Below are 17,213 nucleotides of genomic sequence, written 5' to 3'. Positions count from 1 at the left end.
GGCGTCGTCGTTGTCGTTGTCGTCCTAATACTTTTAGTTTTCGCACTCTAACTTAAGTAAAAGTGAATAGAAATCTAGGAAATTTTAACACAAGGTTAATGACCACAAAAGGAAGGTTGGTATTGATTTTGGGAGTTTTCATCCCAACATTTTAGGAATTAGGGGCCAAAAAGGGGTCCAAATAAGCATTTTACTTGGTTTTTGCACCATAACTTTAGTATAAGTGAATAGAAATCTATGAAATTTAAACACAAGGTTTATGACCACATAAGGAAGTTTGGTATTGATTTTGGGAGTATTGGTCTAAACAGTTAAGGAACTAGGGGTCAAAAAGGGGTCCAAATAAGCATTTTTCTTGGTTTTCGCACCATAACTTTAGTATAAATAAATAGAAATCTATGAAATTTAAACACAAGGTTCATGACCATAAAAGGAAGGTTGGTATTGATTTTTGGAGTTTTGGTCCTAACAGTTTAGGGATAAGGGGCCCAAAGGGTCCAAAATTAATCTTTGTTTGATTTCATCAAAAATTGAATAATTGGGGTTCTTTGATATGCCGAATCTAACTGTGAATGTAGATTCTTAATTTTTGGTCCTGTTTTCAAATTGGTCTACATTGAGGTCCAAAGGGTCCAAAATTAAACTTTGTTTGAAATCATCAAAAATTGAACAATTGGGGTTCTTTGATATGCCGAATCTAACTATGTATGTAGATTCTTAATGTTTGGTCCCGTTTTCAAATTGGTCTACATAATTAAGGTCCAAAGGGTCCCCAAATTAAACTTAGTTTGATTTTGACTAAAATTGAATCCATGGTGTTATTTGATACGCTGAATCTAAAAATGAAATTAGATTTTTGATTATTGGCCAAGTTTTCAAGTTGGTCCAAATCGGGGTCCAAAATCAAACTTAGTTTGATTTCATCAAAAATTTAATAAATGGGGTTCCTTGATATGCCAAATCTAAATGTAGATTCTTAATTTTTGGTCCTGTTTTTAAATTGGTCTACACTCAAGTCCAAAGGGTCCAAAATTAAACTTAGTTTGATTTTAACAAAAATTGAATTCTTGGGGTTCTTTGATATGCTGAATCCAAACATGTACTTAGATTTTTGATAATGGGCCCAGTTTTCAAGTTGGTCCAAATCAGGATCTAAAATAGCAAGTCTTTTTCAATTGCACAGTATTGCACAATAGCAAGAAATATCTAATTGCACAATATTGTGAAATATCAAACAAAAATTTAATTAGAGTTATCTTTCTTTGTCCAGAATAGTAAGCAAGAAATATCTAATTGCACAATATGGTGCAATAGCAAGAAATTTTTTAATTGGAGTTATCTTTCTTTGTCCAGAATCAACTAAAATCTTTGTTATATACAATATACAATGTTTATTCACTTTTTACTACCAACTGATAAATTAAAACAATCTTTACCATTCAGTGATAGCAAGCAGTTTTTTTTACATCTTAATATTTTATGATGTATTTAAATGAGTAGTTATTGTTGCAAACTCCATTAGAAATTTTAATTGAGATCAGTTTTGGAATAAGGGAAAGGGGGATGTGAAAAAAAAAAATTGGGTTCAATTTTTATACGACCGCAAATTTTGAAAAAAATTTCGTCGTATATTGCTATCACGTCGGCGTCGTCGTCGTCGTCGTCGTCGTCGTCCGAATACTTTTAGTTTTCGCACTCTAACTTTAGAAAAAGTGAATAGAAATCTATGAAATTTTAACACAAGGTTTATGACCATAAAAGGAAGGCTGGTATTGATTTTGGGAGTTTTGGTCCCAACATTTTAGGAATTAGGGGCCAAAAAGGGCCCAAATAAGCATTTTCTTGGTTTTCGCACTATAACTTTAGTTTAAGTTAATAGAAATCTATGAAATTTTGACTCAAAGTTTATGACCACAAAAGAAAGGTTGGGATTGATTTTGGGAGTTTTGGTTTCAACAGTTTAGGAATTAGGGGCCAAAAAAGGGCCAAAATAAGCATTATTCTTGGTTTTCGCACAATAACTTTAGTTAAAGTTAATAGAAATCAATGAAATTTAAACACAATGTTTTTGACCACAAAAGGAAGGTTGGTATTGATTTTGGGAGTTTCGGTCCCAACAGTTTAGGAATTAGGGGCCAAAAAGGAACCCAAATAAGCATTTTTCTTGGTTTTCACACCATAGCGTTAGTATAAGTAAATAGAAATCTATGAAATTTTAACACAAGGTTTTTGACTATGAAAGGAAGGTTGGTATTAATTTTGGGAGTTTTGGTCCCAACAGTTAAGGAAAAAGGGGCCCAAAGGGTTCAAAATTAAACTTTGTTTGATTTCATCAAAATTGAATAATTGGGGTTCTTTAATATGCCGAATCTAACTGTGTAAGCAGATTCTTAATTTTTGGTCTCGTTTTCAAATTGGTCTACATTAAGGTCCAAAGGGTCCAAAATTAAACTTAGTTTGATTTTAACAAAAATTGAAACCTTGGGGTTCTTTGATATGCTGAATCTAAAAATGTACTTAGATTTTTGATTATTGGCCCAGTTTTCAAGTTGGCCCAAATCGAGGTCCAAAATTAAACATTGTTTGATTTCATCAAAAATTGAATAATTGGGGTTCTTTGATATGCCAAATCTAACTGTGTATGTAGATTCCTCATTTTTGGTCTTGTTTTCAAATTGGTCTACATTAAAGTCCAAAGGGTTCAAAATTAAACTTAGTTTGATTTTAACAAAAATTGAAATCTTGGGGTTCTTTGATATGCTGAATCCAAACATGTACTTAGATTTTTTATTATGGGCCCAGTTTTCAAGTTGGTCCAAATCAGGATCTAAAATTATTATATTAAGTATTGTGCAATAGCAAGTCTTTTCAATTGCACAGTATTGTGCAATGGCAAGAAATATCTAATTTCACAATATTGTGAAATAGCAAATTTTTTTTTAATTAAGAGTTATCTTTCTTTGTCCAGTATAGTAAGCAAGAAATATCTGCAAGAATTTTTTTTAATTGGAGTTATCTTTCTTTGTCCAGAATCAACTTAAATCTTTGTTATATACAATATACAATGTATATTCACTTTTTACTACCAACTGATAAATTTAAATAATCTTTACCATTCAGTGATAACAAGCAGTTTTTTTTATATCTTAATATTTATGATGTATTTAAATGAGTAGTTATTGTTGCAAACTCCATTAGAATATTTTAATTGAGATTAGTTTTGGAATAAGGGAAAGGGGGATGTGATTAAAAAATTGGGTTCAATTTTTATCATTTGAAATTTCATAAATAAAAAGAAAATTTCTTCAAACATTTTTTTGAGAGGATTAATATTCAACAGCATAGTGAATTGCTCTAAGAGAAAACAAAAATTTTAAGTTCATTTGAATACATTCATTCTGTGTCAGAAACCTATGCTGTGTCAACTATTTAATCACAATCCAAATTTAGAGCGAATCCAGCTTGAATGTTGTGTCCATACTTGCCCCAACCGTTCAGGGTTCAACCTCTGCGGTCGTATAAAGCTACGCCCTGCGGAGCATCTGGTTCACATTTGAAATTTCATAAATAAAAAGAAAATTTCTTCATGCATTTTTTTGAGAGGATTAATATTCAACAGCATAGTGAAGTGCTCTAAGAGAAAACAAAAAAATTTAAGTTCATTAGAACATATTCATTCTGTGTCAGAAACCTATGTTGTGTCAACTATTTAATCACAATCCAAATTAAGAGCTGGATTCAGCTTGAATGTTGTGTCCATACTTGCCCCATTTGTTCAGGGTTCAACCTCTGTGGTCGTATAAAGCTACGCCCTGCAGAGCATCTGGTTACTAAATATATTAGAAAAGAAAACTTTATTAATCGCCACAGGGTTCATGGAGATAAATTAGTGGCTGCATTATCTAGGACGGTATTTTCTAGGGTCGGACTGTTCAGTACAATAACAAAAAAACATGCGGTCATGATTTTTTTACATTTTACACAAGTTGAGAAACCAAGATTTTTACGATTTCGATCACTATCTTATCATTGATGCCAGACGACTACTAAAAGAAACGCAATTATGTGAACTTTGGGAACATCAGAAACATCCAAGATTGGGGGGGGGGGGGGGGGGTTGAAATTTCTGCATTTTTCTCACTATTAAGGAAATATCTGTCGAACTGAAAATTAAGTGACCCATTTAATGATTGGCTTCACCTGACAGCTTTTGTGTCATACACATTGTTAATTGTCACCAATAACCTGTACTTGATGTTATCAGAGACATATATACACAAACCAAACACTTACATATTTTCAACAACATGATTATGGTTCATACGTTTACCATTTCAACTAGAATGGGATCCCAGCTTCAAACAATTATCCTGATTGGGATCCCAGCTTTAGACAATTCTGATTGGGATCCCAGTGTCTGATATTATCCCATTTCATCTAGACTTGAACCCTAGCTTCAGACAGTTATCCCGAATGGGATCCCAGTTTCAGATATTTATCCCGAATGGGATCCCGACTCCAGATGCTTATCCCGGCTTATCCCGACAATTTCACCGGGATTTTATTGGGATCCTGATGGATTTTGTTTTCGTTTTCTTTTGGGATGTAATTGCAGTTATTCCGAATACACTTATGGTCCCATTTCCCATGTCATAACATGAGAACTGAACATCGTTCGCGACTGAGAGTTAAAATCATTCCTCAGTCAAGGACCTAAATATCTTTCCCCGTCAATTATTAATTATTCCAATTAATAGTGTCGTAATATCATCTACTCCGTACCTACTGTTTGAAATGGGTAAAACGGGGGAAAAAGCTGACAAAAAATCTTTGGACTCTTTTTTTTAATTCCGAAATGAAGATAGTTGATATTCGAATACAACATTTTACAAAACATTTTACTCTTAACAACAACCATAAAAACCCTATTTCACGTATCAAACATAAACTAAAGAACTAGCCAAGGAAATTGTTTTTGTCCCGGCTGATAAAGCTGCTAATAATATCATTATTGTTTGACTTAAAGTTTATATTGGTGTTCTGCAAAAGGAAATCACGAATTCACCAACATTCCAACTTACTTCATTTTCAAAAAACGACATCTGTTACAAACACAAACTTTTACCTACTTCGTTACAAGCAGAACCAAATACAATGAAAGTCCCAACTTTGTACTGACTTCCTAAGCTACACAAAAGACCTTACAAATATAGATTTATTTCATCTTCAAGCCATTGTTCTTATACTAAATTGTCTATTCTTCTTACTAGTACACTTGGAACAATTAAAAAACCTTATAATAAATTGTTCAAATAAGGCCTTTGAAAATAGTATAATTAATTACTTTTGGAGTGTCAAAACTATTGGAATAACTTGATAAATTGCATAGAATTGGTGATTTTGAATCTGTGCAAAGTTTTGATTTTTCTACCCTATATATTTGCCTCATATTCTTATTAAGAAAAAAATCACATCTCTTATCAACTGGGCATTTAAAAAGTCAGAATGCGAGTACATATGATCTGCTTACCCTTCCGGAGCACCTGAGATCACCCCTAGTTTTTGGGGGGTTTGTGTTGCTTATTCTTTAGTTTTCTTTTTTGTGTCATGTGCACTATTGTTTATCTTTTTCCTTTTTAGCCATGGCGTTGTCAGTTTATTTTCGATTTATGAGTTTGAAAGTCCATCATGTATCTTTCGTCCCTCTTTTGTAGAAAAAATAAATTTAAGTTGTGTATTTTAATGTCAAAATACTGCTGAAAGATCACAACTCACAACAGACAACTTGAATGCTTTATCCTTGCCTTTTAAAAGTTATCTCGTAAATAAAAACAGATCTAGTTTTATACCAAATGCATAAATATATTGTCTCAATTTTTTTCTTCACTCTAAAAAGTTAAGAAGACACTTTGAATATCACTGTTTTGAAGAGCATATTCACTTGTTCAAAATGGTGGAAATTCTAATCTAATGTACTTATAACCAAAAGATGTTGTTACGGCCAGAAATCGCCTTTAAATTGTAGCCAACAAAAGACACAAATCAATATTGAAATTTAACCATATTTATTATACAAAAGTTTACAAGAAGTATTTCACAAATAATATTACTGTCACATTAACTGTCAAATATGAGTCCAATCTTTTATCTTTATCTGTATCCGGAAATCTTTCGGAATCCAATCTGAATATTACGTTCACTATACTAAGGTCACAATCCAGTATGATGTTGTTTGTAGAATAAAAGTGTCAATCCAAATGCTGTGAATACTTATGTCTATCGATGTCTAAGTCTAAGTCTAATTCTAATTATTTAACTTTAGTGTCTGTATATATATAGTTGTGACGGAAAATTCTAGAACACGCTAGAACGGAATATGCTATAAAGTTACAACGGAAGTTTCTAGTAAAAAGTAGAAGTTTAAATTACGCATCTTTTATAAGGATCATTCTAGAATCGTCAAATAAAAAGTTCAAATCATTCCATAAGTATCTATGATTGTTCCAGTGATTTCTAAACTGCACAGTTATATAATTATTTGGTAAACAACTATCAGGCCATACAACACAAACTAGGCCAACACATATAAATACAATAATTACAATATCATAACACCTCCTCCCTTAAAAAAAGCTTTAGTGTAACAAAAACTTATCATGAATAGTATGAACAAAAAAAACCATATTATATACAAAGTAATTTAATAAGCTCTAGATAAAGCATCTGCTATTACATTATCTTTACCCTTAATATGTTTTACAATTACATCATATTCTTGTAACAATAAACTCCATCTGCATGAAGGTGAGAGGATTATGATTAGTATAAACAAGAACAGGATGCACAGTTGGATTCAAATATACATCAAAATGTTGAAGTGCTGACAACATTGCAAAACACTCTTTTTCAATAGTTGAATCATTTTTCTGATGTTTATCTAATTTCTTAGAAAAATATGATATAGGTTTTTCAACATTTTCATCTGTCTCTTGATATAAAACAGCTCCTATTCCTACATCGCTTGCATCAACGGCAAGTTTAAATTGTTTTTCAAAGTCTTGAGTAATCAGAACTGGAATATTAATTAAAAGTGATTTGCTATTTTCAAAAGCTTTTTGACAATATTCACTCCAGATAAATTTAGAATTTTTCCGTCAATGGTTGAACAACAGTAGCAAAATTTGAGCAGAATTTCCTGTAAAATCCAATCATGCCTAAATATCTCATAAGTTGTTTTCTATTTGTAGGAGGAGGAATTTTGGTAATGGCTTCCACTTTAGCCATAATAGGTTTCACTTGACCTTAGCCAACCGTATGCCCTAAATAATCAACATTGGCCTGACAAAATTCACTTTTACCAAGATTAACAGTAAAATTTGATTGTGACAATCTATCAAAAGTATCATACAAATGTGTTATATGTTGTTCCCAGCTATCACTACATACAATAAGATCATCAATATGAGCATAACAACAGTCTAAATCTTTTATAACATTATTGATCATTCTTTGAAATGTAGCTAGGGCACTTTTCATGCCAAAAGGCATTACAGTATATTGAAATAAGCCATCTGGTGTAACAAAAGCTGATATTTCACGAGCTCTCTGTGTCAATGGAACTTGCCAATAACCTTTCAATAAATCAAATTTGCTCACAAATTTTGCTTGACCAATGTTGTCAATACAATCGTCTATCCTTGGAATCGGATAGGAATCAGATTTTGAGACTGAATTGACTTTTCTGAAATCAGTCACGAAACGAAAGGTTTTATCTAGTTTTGGCACAAGGAGATAAGGAGAGCTCCATTCACTGTTACTCGGTTTGATAATATCATTGTCAAGCATATATTTAATTTCTTTTCTCATACCTGCAAGTTTGAGTGGATTGAGCTGGTAAGGATGTTGCTTAATTGGAGAAGCATCTCCTACATCAACATCATGACAAACAGCAGTGGTTTTGTTTGGCACATCTGGAAAAAGATTTAAAAAAAAAAATACCAAAGCTTTTATTTCTTCTCTACGATCAAAAGACAGATGTGCAAGTTTTGAATCTAAATTTGACAAAATTTCTGAATTTTTCAATCTTACTGTCTCTTCCATAGTTTTACAACTAAAAGGTGGTTCAATTACATCTGGTTTGTCATGATTGTTCTCAAATTTAACCATGCCTAAAGTGGCAACTGGTTTATTCTCACATACATTAGTACGATCAAAATATGGTTTTAACATATTAATATGACACACTCTATTTTGTTTGCGCCGACCTGGAGTTTTTACAATATAATTCAAATCATTAATTTTACTCTCTATTGTATAAGGACCACAATATTTAGCCTGTAGAGGATGTCCAGGGACTGGCAAAAATACAAGTACCTTATCACCAGGCTCAAAAACTCTGTCCCTGGCATCTTTATCATACCATATTTTCATCTTGTTCTGTACATTTTTAAAGTTTTTCTGAGCAATTTGACAAGCAGTAAACAATTTTTCTTTAAATCTAGATACATAGTCTAAAAGATTCAAGTCAGTATGTTCAGTAAAAGAGGGACGAAAGACACCAAAGGGACAGTCAAACTCGTAAATCTAAAACAAACTGACAACGCCATGGCTAAAAATGAAAAAGACAAACAGAAAAACAATAGTACACATGACACAACATAGAAAACTAAAGAATAAACAACACGAACCCCACCAAAAACTAGGGGTGATCTCAGGTGCTCCGGAAGGGTAAGCAGATTCTGCTCCACATGCGGCACCCGTCGTGTTGCTTATGTGATTACAAATCCGGTAAATAGTCTAATTCGGTAGGTCAAATTCATGAAAGGGAAGGGGATTGTAGTTACGACGTAAGGAACATATCCGATATCATTTGTGAAACGGTTATTCCATAACGGTCAACCAACTCGTGATGGCGGCCGTAAAATTTACGAAGGGATGATTTCAACTTCACCATTTGGAACTCTTGGTTGAATAGCTTCCTTGTGAGCAGTAACCCTCTATCAAGAAAATCATGATAGGAAATGCAAGCACGGGAATATCGTATCAATTGGGAGATATATACCCCGTATGCAGGTGCTGCTGGAATGTTGCTACTTAGAAATGGAAAGTTCACAATTGGAAAGCTGAAATCATCTCTTTTGTCGTAAAGTTTTGTCTTCAACCGACCCTCATTGTCAATTTCTAGATGTAAGTCAAGATATGAAGCCGACTTAACTGTATCTGTAGTATCCTTTATCTCCAATTCGATGGGATAGATGCGATCCACATAGTCACCAAATTTTGAATTGTTTAGTGAAAGAACGTCATCTATATAGCGGAAATACCACCAGCACCACTTTTAAGCCATTTTTCCTTTATCATTTTTAACGGTCCCCTTACAGTGTGACCAAATACAAACTCAAAGGGACTAAATCCAAGGGATTCTTGAACAGCCTCTCGGACCGCAAAAAGTAAAAAGTGAACTCCATCATCCCAGTCTCTATCAAATTGAAGACAAAAAGTTCTAATCATGTTCTTCAATGTTTGATGAAAACGTTCTAAGGCACCTTGAGATTCTGGATGGTAAGCACTTGATCTGTACTGAGCAATCCCTAACTGGTACACGACTTGCTGAAATAAACCTGACATGAAATTTGATCCCTGTTCGGACTGTATAGACTTAGGAAGTCCTAATAACGTGAAAAATTTGATCAAAGCTTTGACTATAGTAGGTGTCTTGATATTTCTGAGCGGAATAGCTTCAGGAAAGCGAGTAGATGTACACATGATCGTCAATAAATACGCATTTCCAGTCTTGGTCTCTGGTAAAGGTCCAACACAGTCAATTAGAACTCTGCTGAAAGGTTCGTCAAAGGCTGGAATAGGCAGAAGTGGTGCTGGTGGTATTTTTTGGTTCGGCTTACCACCAACCTGGCATATATGACATGATTTGCAGTATTCTGCAACATCATTTCTAAGTTTAGGCCAGTAGAAATGCTGCAAGATCTTAAGGCAAGTCTTCCTGATACCTAAGTGTCCAGCCAAGCGGGTGTCATGGGCAAGACCAATAATTTCTTGCCTATAAACTTTAGACACCACCACTTGGTACACCACTATCCATTCCTCCTCTGGGGTAGCATCAGGAGGCCTCCACTTCCTCATTAAAATGCCGTCCTGATGGTAATAGCATTCGGCCACTTTGTCTGCTTCCTCCTGTGGTTGAGCTCTCTGGCTGAGCTGAAGAACCTCAGGGTCTTTATGTTGTTCTTCGGATAAATTCTTTCGGTCTAATGAATGGCTGTTAACGTCTGGCCATGGCATAATAACATTCTTGTTAACACTAGGTGGTTTTGTAATGGCCTTTTCTGAGCTACCAGGACCTTCAATGTCAGCTATGAAAGTGTCAGAAAGGTCCATGTAATCAAATTTGTCTTCTTGCAAATTCTCATCTTGTTGTTTTCTAGTCATCGCCCTAGTAACAACACAAGCTGGATATAATTCAGCATCATCTTCAGGTGATTTAACATCCACCACCGGTTCACTGGTAACAATTGGTTCAGCAACCACTTTGTTCCTAGCTAGATCATTTCCTAGCAATAATGTAACACCCTCAACAGGGAGATTAGGACGAACACCCACAATAACTGGTCCAGTTATCAAATCTGACTTCAGATAAATACGATGGAGAGGAACATCTATACAACCCAACTCTACACCTTGTAACAAAACGGAGGCACCAACAGAAGTCTTCTCGGACAAAGGCAACACACCTTCTAACAATAAAGACTGGGAAGCTCCAGTATCCCGTAAAATCTGAATAGGCTGATGAGTGGTATCATCAATAATAGAAACAAACCCATCAGATAAAAGTGTTTATATTCCTCCATGTAATCACAAAAACTGGACTTAAAAGCCTGACTCGCAGGACATTCCAACGCACTGGAAATGTAAGGTGTCGTACATGCACTGGTCTTCGGCTTATTATCTCGTTCATTCTTCTTTTGGAGTCTAAAACAATCAGCCATCAGGTGACCATTCTTCTTACAATAAGCACAAATCAGTGACTTCTTCTCAAAAGTATCAAATTTTGGACTAGACATATTATAACTGGACTGACTCTTATTCTGTGCAACAGGCTTACTATCAGTACGCTCAGTGCTTTGATTTTTGTAATTTCCACTGGAAGTATTAACATTTTGACCCTTTAAACTTCTTTTATGTGAAAGAGTATAATTATCTGAAATGACAGCTGCATCATTTATTGACTCAACAGTTTTGTCGTCTAAATGTGTTTTTATACCCCCGCTTTAAAAAAGGGGGGGGGTATACTGTTTTACCTCTGTCCGTCAGTCTGTCCGTCCGTCAGTCCGTCCGTCAGTCAGTCCGTCCCATGAATATTTTTCGTCGCATTTTTCTCAGGAACTACAATACATGGATTTCTGAAATTTGGTTTCAGGGTTTATCTAAGTCAGCTATACCGTGTGATGCGTTTTCAGATTGATCACTTGAAAACTTCCTGTTTACCGAACACTTGTATGATTTTACACATAATAGCCAAGTTGAAAATTTTCGTCACACTTTTCTCAGGAACTACAATACAAAGATTTCTGTTAACCGAACACTTGCATATTTTTACACTATTTATTTTTTCGTCGCATTTTTCTCAGGAACTACAATACAAGGATTTCTTAAAGGAGTAGGTCCGGTAAGACCCCTTTTTGGCCCCAAAATATAGCAGTTTTACAAAATTGTTGAAATGTATACTTTTAGTTATTTATTAAACAGTAGAATGCTTCTGCTACATAAATATGGGCTGTTTTTGACAATACGTTGTGCATATATCGAGTACTAGCACCAGTAAGTCATGCTAAATTACTGAAATCTTCACAATTCTAGTATTTTGGTTAAATTTTAGACAGTTTCTGTGTAAAACGAATGTGGCCGCATTCGTGTTCATCCAAAATATTTAAATGTAAGTTGTATTTGATGATAATACATAACATATATAAAGGTTGAGGATGAACAAGGATGCGGCCATTTTCATTTTTGACAAAAAAAAAACCTGAAAAGTGACATTTTTCAGCATATTTGGTAGATTTTTCATATTTGAGCTTGAATCGGAGCGTTTTTAATGACCAAATTAGTTAAAATCTTTCACATAAATTAATTGAATCAATTAAAATAGACACTTAAGTGTTTAAAAAGTGGTCAACATCTTTCGTTAAATGGACATGAAATTTGAGGCCAAAATCGGTCCTTACCGGACCGACTCCTTTGGTTTCAGGGTGTATCTAAGTCAGCTTTACCGTGTGATGCGTTTTCAGATTGATCACTTGACAACATCCTGTTTACCGAACACTTGTATGATTTTACACATGATAGCCAAGTTGAAAATTTTCGTCACACTTTTCTCAAGAACTACAATACAAGGATTTCTGAAATTTGTCTTCAGGATTTATATAAGTCAGCTATACCATGTGATGCGTTTTCAGATTCATCACTCGACAACTTCCTGTTTACCGAACACTTGCATATTTTTACACTATTTATATTATCCACTTGCGGCGGGGGTATCATCATTGAGCAGTAGCTCGCAGTTTCACTTGTTAATTCTAAATGAACACATTGTTTGAACTCTTCTAATAAAATCAATTGTCTTAGATTATTAAAATTTTTATCTGTTTTCTTTGACGTAAGCCATTTATCAAATAGATCTTCTTTTTCCCGATCAAATTCCACAAAGGTTTGTGAATCAAACTTTTTATAAGATCTTAATTTCTTTCTATATGCTTCTGGTTCTAGCTCATAAGCCTTCAAAACTTCCTGTTTTACCGTGTCATAATCGGAACTTTTTTCTGATGGAAGTGCAGAGTATATTTCAGCGGCCTTCCCCTCAAAAAACACTTTGCAGCATCGTAGTCCAATATGTCATTGGCCATTTCAAATTTTTAGCAATTTTCTCAAACTGTGGAAAATGCTTATCAATTGTTTTTTCACAAAATTTTGGAACCAAACGTATGTTTTTTGCTGCATCAAAATAATCTGATTTCGACTGGAGTTTAGTGTTGCTTTCTTCTTTGACCATTTCAATTTTCATTTTCTCAATCTCCAACCTTTCCTTCATTTCAAGTTCTTTTAATTTAAATTCATCTTCTTTTTCTTTTTTATCCATTTCCAATCTTTCCTTCATTTCAAGTTCTTTTATTTTCTCCATCTCCTTCATTTCCAGTTCTTTTAATTTAAGTTTATGTTCTAATTCAAGCTGTTTTAATTTAAAGGCTTCAACATTTTCGACCTTAAGATCAAGAGCCTCTTCACCTAAAATTTCTGATTCAACAAATTTGTCTATAACCAAATTTTTTATAATTTGTTTTCTCATAGATACTTTAAAAACTAATTTCAGATGTTTAGCAAGCAACACTAATTCCTCTTTCTTTAAATTATCAAAACTCTCCAGGTCTGGCGTTTTAAAAAATTTACCGGCATCAAATGACATTTTGTAGAATTTTGTTGGCTAGTTATAATAAAAATACTAAACAAATTTTGAATAAAATATTTTTAAGATCCCGGACTGTTACGGCCAGAAATCGCCTTTAAGTTGTAGCCAACAAAAGACACAAATCAATATCAAAATTTAACAATATTTATTATACAAAAGTTTACAAGAAGTATTTCACAAATATTACTGTCAACTTAACTGTCAAATATGAGTCCAATCTTTTTTCTTTATCTGTATCCGGAAATCTTTCGGAATCCAATTTGAATATTACGTTCACTATACTAAGGTCACAATCCAGTATGATGTTGTTTGTAGAATAAAAGTGTCAATCCAAATGCTGTGAATACTAATGTCTATCGATGTCTAAGTCTAAGTATAATTCTAATTATTTAACTTTAGTGGGTGTATATATATAGTTGTGACGGAAAATTCTAGAACACGCTAGAACGGAATATACCATAAAGTTACAACGGAAGTTTCTAGTAAAAAGTAGAAGTTTAAATTACGCATCTTTTATGAGGATCATTCTAGAATCGTCAAATAGAAAGTTCCAATCATTCCATAAGTATCTGTGATTGTTCCAGTGATTTCTAAACTGCAGAGTTATATAATTATTTGGTAAACAACTATCAGGCCATACAACACAAATTAGGCCAACATATATAAATACAATAATTACAATATCATAAAAATGTTTCAATATATGTGTTAAAACATTTTAATATTCCTAAATCCAAGAGTCATGTCATCAGAAGATTATACAGTGCACTATTCAATGTCAATACAGTTATTTGTAACTTTTTTTTTTATCTACATCCATTGTAAAATTCATATTTTATTCATGATAATTAGAAGACATCTTTGCTTGCCATGTGCATGCTCAAGCCCAGTTCGAATTTAAATGTTTGAGGTTGTTTCGGGTATTGTGACAGTGTGATCCCTTTGAGATTTGCCCCTAATAATAACTGTTAATTACATGTACCTAAATCTTGAATATTTGATATACCTATAATAAAAGAAATACTGTTTTCTTAATAGAAATCTATGAAATTTAATCAATGTTAATGACCATATAAAGAAGGTTGGAATTGATTTTTGGAGTTTTGGTCCTAACAGTTTAGGAATTAGGGGCCAAAAGGGCCAAAATAAGCATTTTTCTTGGTTTTCCCACAATAACTTTAGTATAAGTAAACAGAGATCTATGAACTTTAAAATAAGGTTTATGACCACAAAAGGAAGGTTGGGATTGATTTTTGGGAGTTTTGGTCCCAATAGTTTATGAATTAGGGGCTAAAAAAGGTCCCAAATAAGCATTTATCATGGTTTTTGCACAATAACTTTAGTATAAGTAAATAGGAATCTATGAAATTTTGTGAAATGAAAATAAATGGGAGTTTTGTTCCCAACAGTTTAGGAATAAGGGGCCAAAAGGGGCCAAAATTTAACGTTGTTTGATTTCATCAAAAAGTGAATAATTGGGGTTCTTTGATATGCCAAATCTAACCGTGTATTTAGATTCTTAATTTTTGGTCATGTTTCAAATTGGTCTACATTAAGATCCAAAGGGTCCAAAATTAAACTTAGTTTGATTTTAAAAAAAATGAATGGTTCTTTGATATGCTGAATCTTAACCTTTACTTAGATTTTTTTTATTATTGCCCCAATTTTCAAGTTGGTCCAAATCGGGGTCAAAATTCAACTATGTTTGATTTCAACAAAAATTGAACATATGGGGTTCTTCAATATACTGAATCTAACCATATGCATGTATTTAAATTTTTATACGACCGCAAAATTTGAAAAAAATTTCGTCGTATATTGCTATCACGTTGGCGTCGTCGTCGTCGTCGTCGTCGTCCGAATACTTTTAGTTTTCGCACTCTAACTTTAGTTAAAGTGAATAGAAATCTATGAAATTTTAACACAAGGTTTATGACCACAAAAGGAAGGCTGGGAATGATTTTGGAAGTTTTGGTCCCAACATTTAGGAATTAGGGACCAAAAAGGGCCCAAAATAAGCATTTTCTTGGTTTTTGCACTATAACTTTAGTTTAAGTTAATAGAAATCTATGAAATTTTGACACAAGGTTTATGACCACAAATGAAAGGTTGGGATTGATTTTGGGAGTTTTGGTTTTAACAGTTTAGGAATTGGGGGCCAAAAAGGGGACCAAATAAGCATTATTCTTGGTTTTCGCACAATAACTTAAGTTTAAGTAAATAGAAATCAATGAAATTTGAACACACCATCAAAGATGTGGTGCACACTGAATAACCAGGGTTATTATTAAGTACACACTATATGTTTCTGGCCCATTTAAATGCGCCATTTAAATTACGGGCGTTATGTTTTATATGGGGTTATTTGATATGCCGAATCTAACTGTGTATGTAAATTCTTAATTTTTGGTCCCGTTTTTAAATTGGTCTACATTATGGTCCAAAAGGTCCAAAATTTAACTTAGTTTGATTTTAACAAAAATTGAATCCTTGGGGTTCTTTGATATGCTGAATCCAAAAATGTACTTTGATTTTTTATTATTGGCCCAGTTTTCAAGTTGGTCCAAATCGGGGTCCAAAATTAAACTTTGTTTGATTTCATCAAAAATTGAATAATTGGGGTTCATTGATATGCCAAATCTAACTGTGTATGTAGATTCTTAATTTTTGGTCCAGTTTTAAAATTGGTCTACATTAAAGTCCAAAGGGTCCAAAATTAAACTAAGTTTGATTTAAAAAAAAAATGAATTCTTGGGCTTCTCTGATATGCTGAATCTAAATATGTACTTAGATTTTTGATTATGGGCCCAGTTTTCAAGTTGGTCCAAATCAGGATTCAAAATTATTATATTAAGTATTTTGCAATAGCAAGAAATTTTCAATTGCAAAGTATTCAGCAATAGCAAGAAATCTTCAATTGCACAGTATTGTGCAATAGCAAGAAATCTTCAATTGCACAGTATTGTGCAATAGCAAATATTTTCAATTGCACAGTATTGCACAATAGCAAGAAATATCTAATTGCACACTATTGTGCAATAGCAAGAAATTCCAATTGGATTTCAATTGGAGTTATCTTTCTTTGTCCAGAATAGTAGTTTAATTAACTTAAATCATTGTTTTATACAATATACAATGTATATTCACTTTTACTACCAACTGATAGATTAAAACAATCTTTACCATTCAGTGATAACAAGCACTTTTTTTACATTTTAATATTCTATGATGTATTTAAATGAGTAGTTATTGTTCATTAGAAATTTGAATTGAGATCAGTTTTGAAATAAGGGAAAGGGGGATATAGTGAATAGCTCAAAGGCAAAAAAAAAATTAAGTTCATTAGACCACATTCATTCTGTGTCAGAAACCTATGCTGTGTCAAGTATTTAATCACAATCCAAATTTAGAGCTGAATCCAGCTCGAATGTTGTGTCCATACTTGCCCCAACCGTTCAGGGTTCAACCTCTGCGGTCGTATAAAGCTGCGCCCTGCGGAGCATCTGGTTAATATTTGGGCCTGGTTATCAAATTGGTCCACATTGAGGTTTAAAAGGTCTAAAATTGAACATTATTTGATTTCATCAAACATTGAATTCTTGGGGTTCTATGATATGCTGAATCTAACCATTTTTTAAGATTTTGGATATTGGACCATAATAGGTAAATGTCCAAATCAAAATTTTAAAATTTTTTATTTTAAGTTCTTAGACCACATTCATTCTGTGACAGAAAT

General features: G+C 33.3%; 1 protein-coding gene across 2 annotated transcripts in view; it reads left to right on the top strand.

Annotated features, from left to right (window-relative positions):
- The window catches only part of LOC134721349 (ranBP-type and C3HC4-type zinc finger-containing protein 1-like), a 244,662-nt gene that overhangs the window by 100,282 nt on the left and 127,167 nt on the right, over nucleotides 1-17,213 (top strand). The gene's annotated exons all lie outside the window — the stretch shown is intronic.

The sequence above is a fragment of the Mytilus trossulus genome, chromosome 6 (assembly GCF_036588685.1).
Source record: "Mytilus trossulus isolate FHL-02 chromosome 6, PNRI_Mtr1.1.1.hap1, whole genome shotgun sequence".
NCBI classification, from domain to species: Eukaryota; Metazoa; Mollusca; class Bivalvia; order Mytilida; family Mytilidae; genus Mytilus; species Mytilus trossulus.
This window is presented reverse-complemented; position numbering and strand designations above follow the sequence as displayed.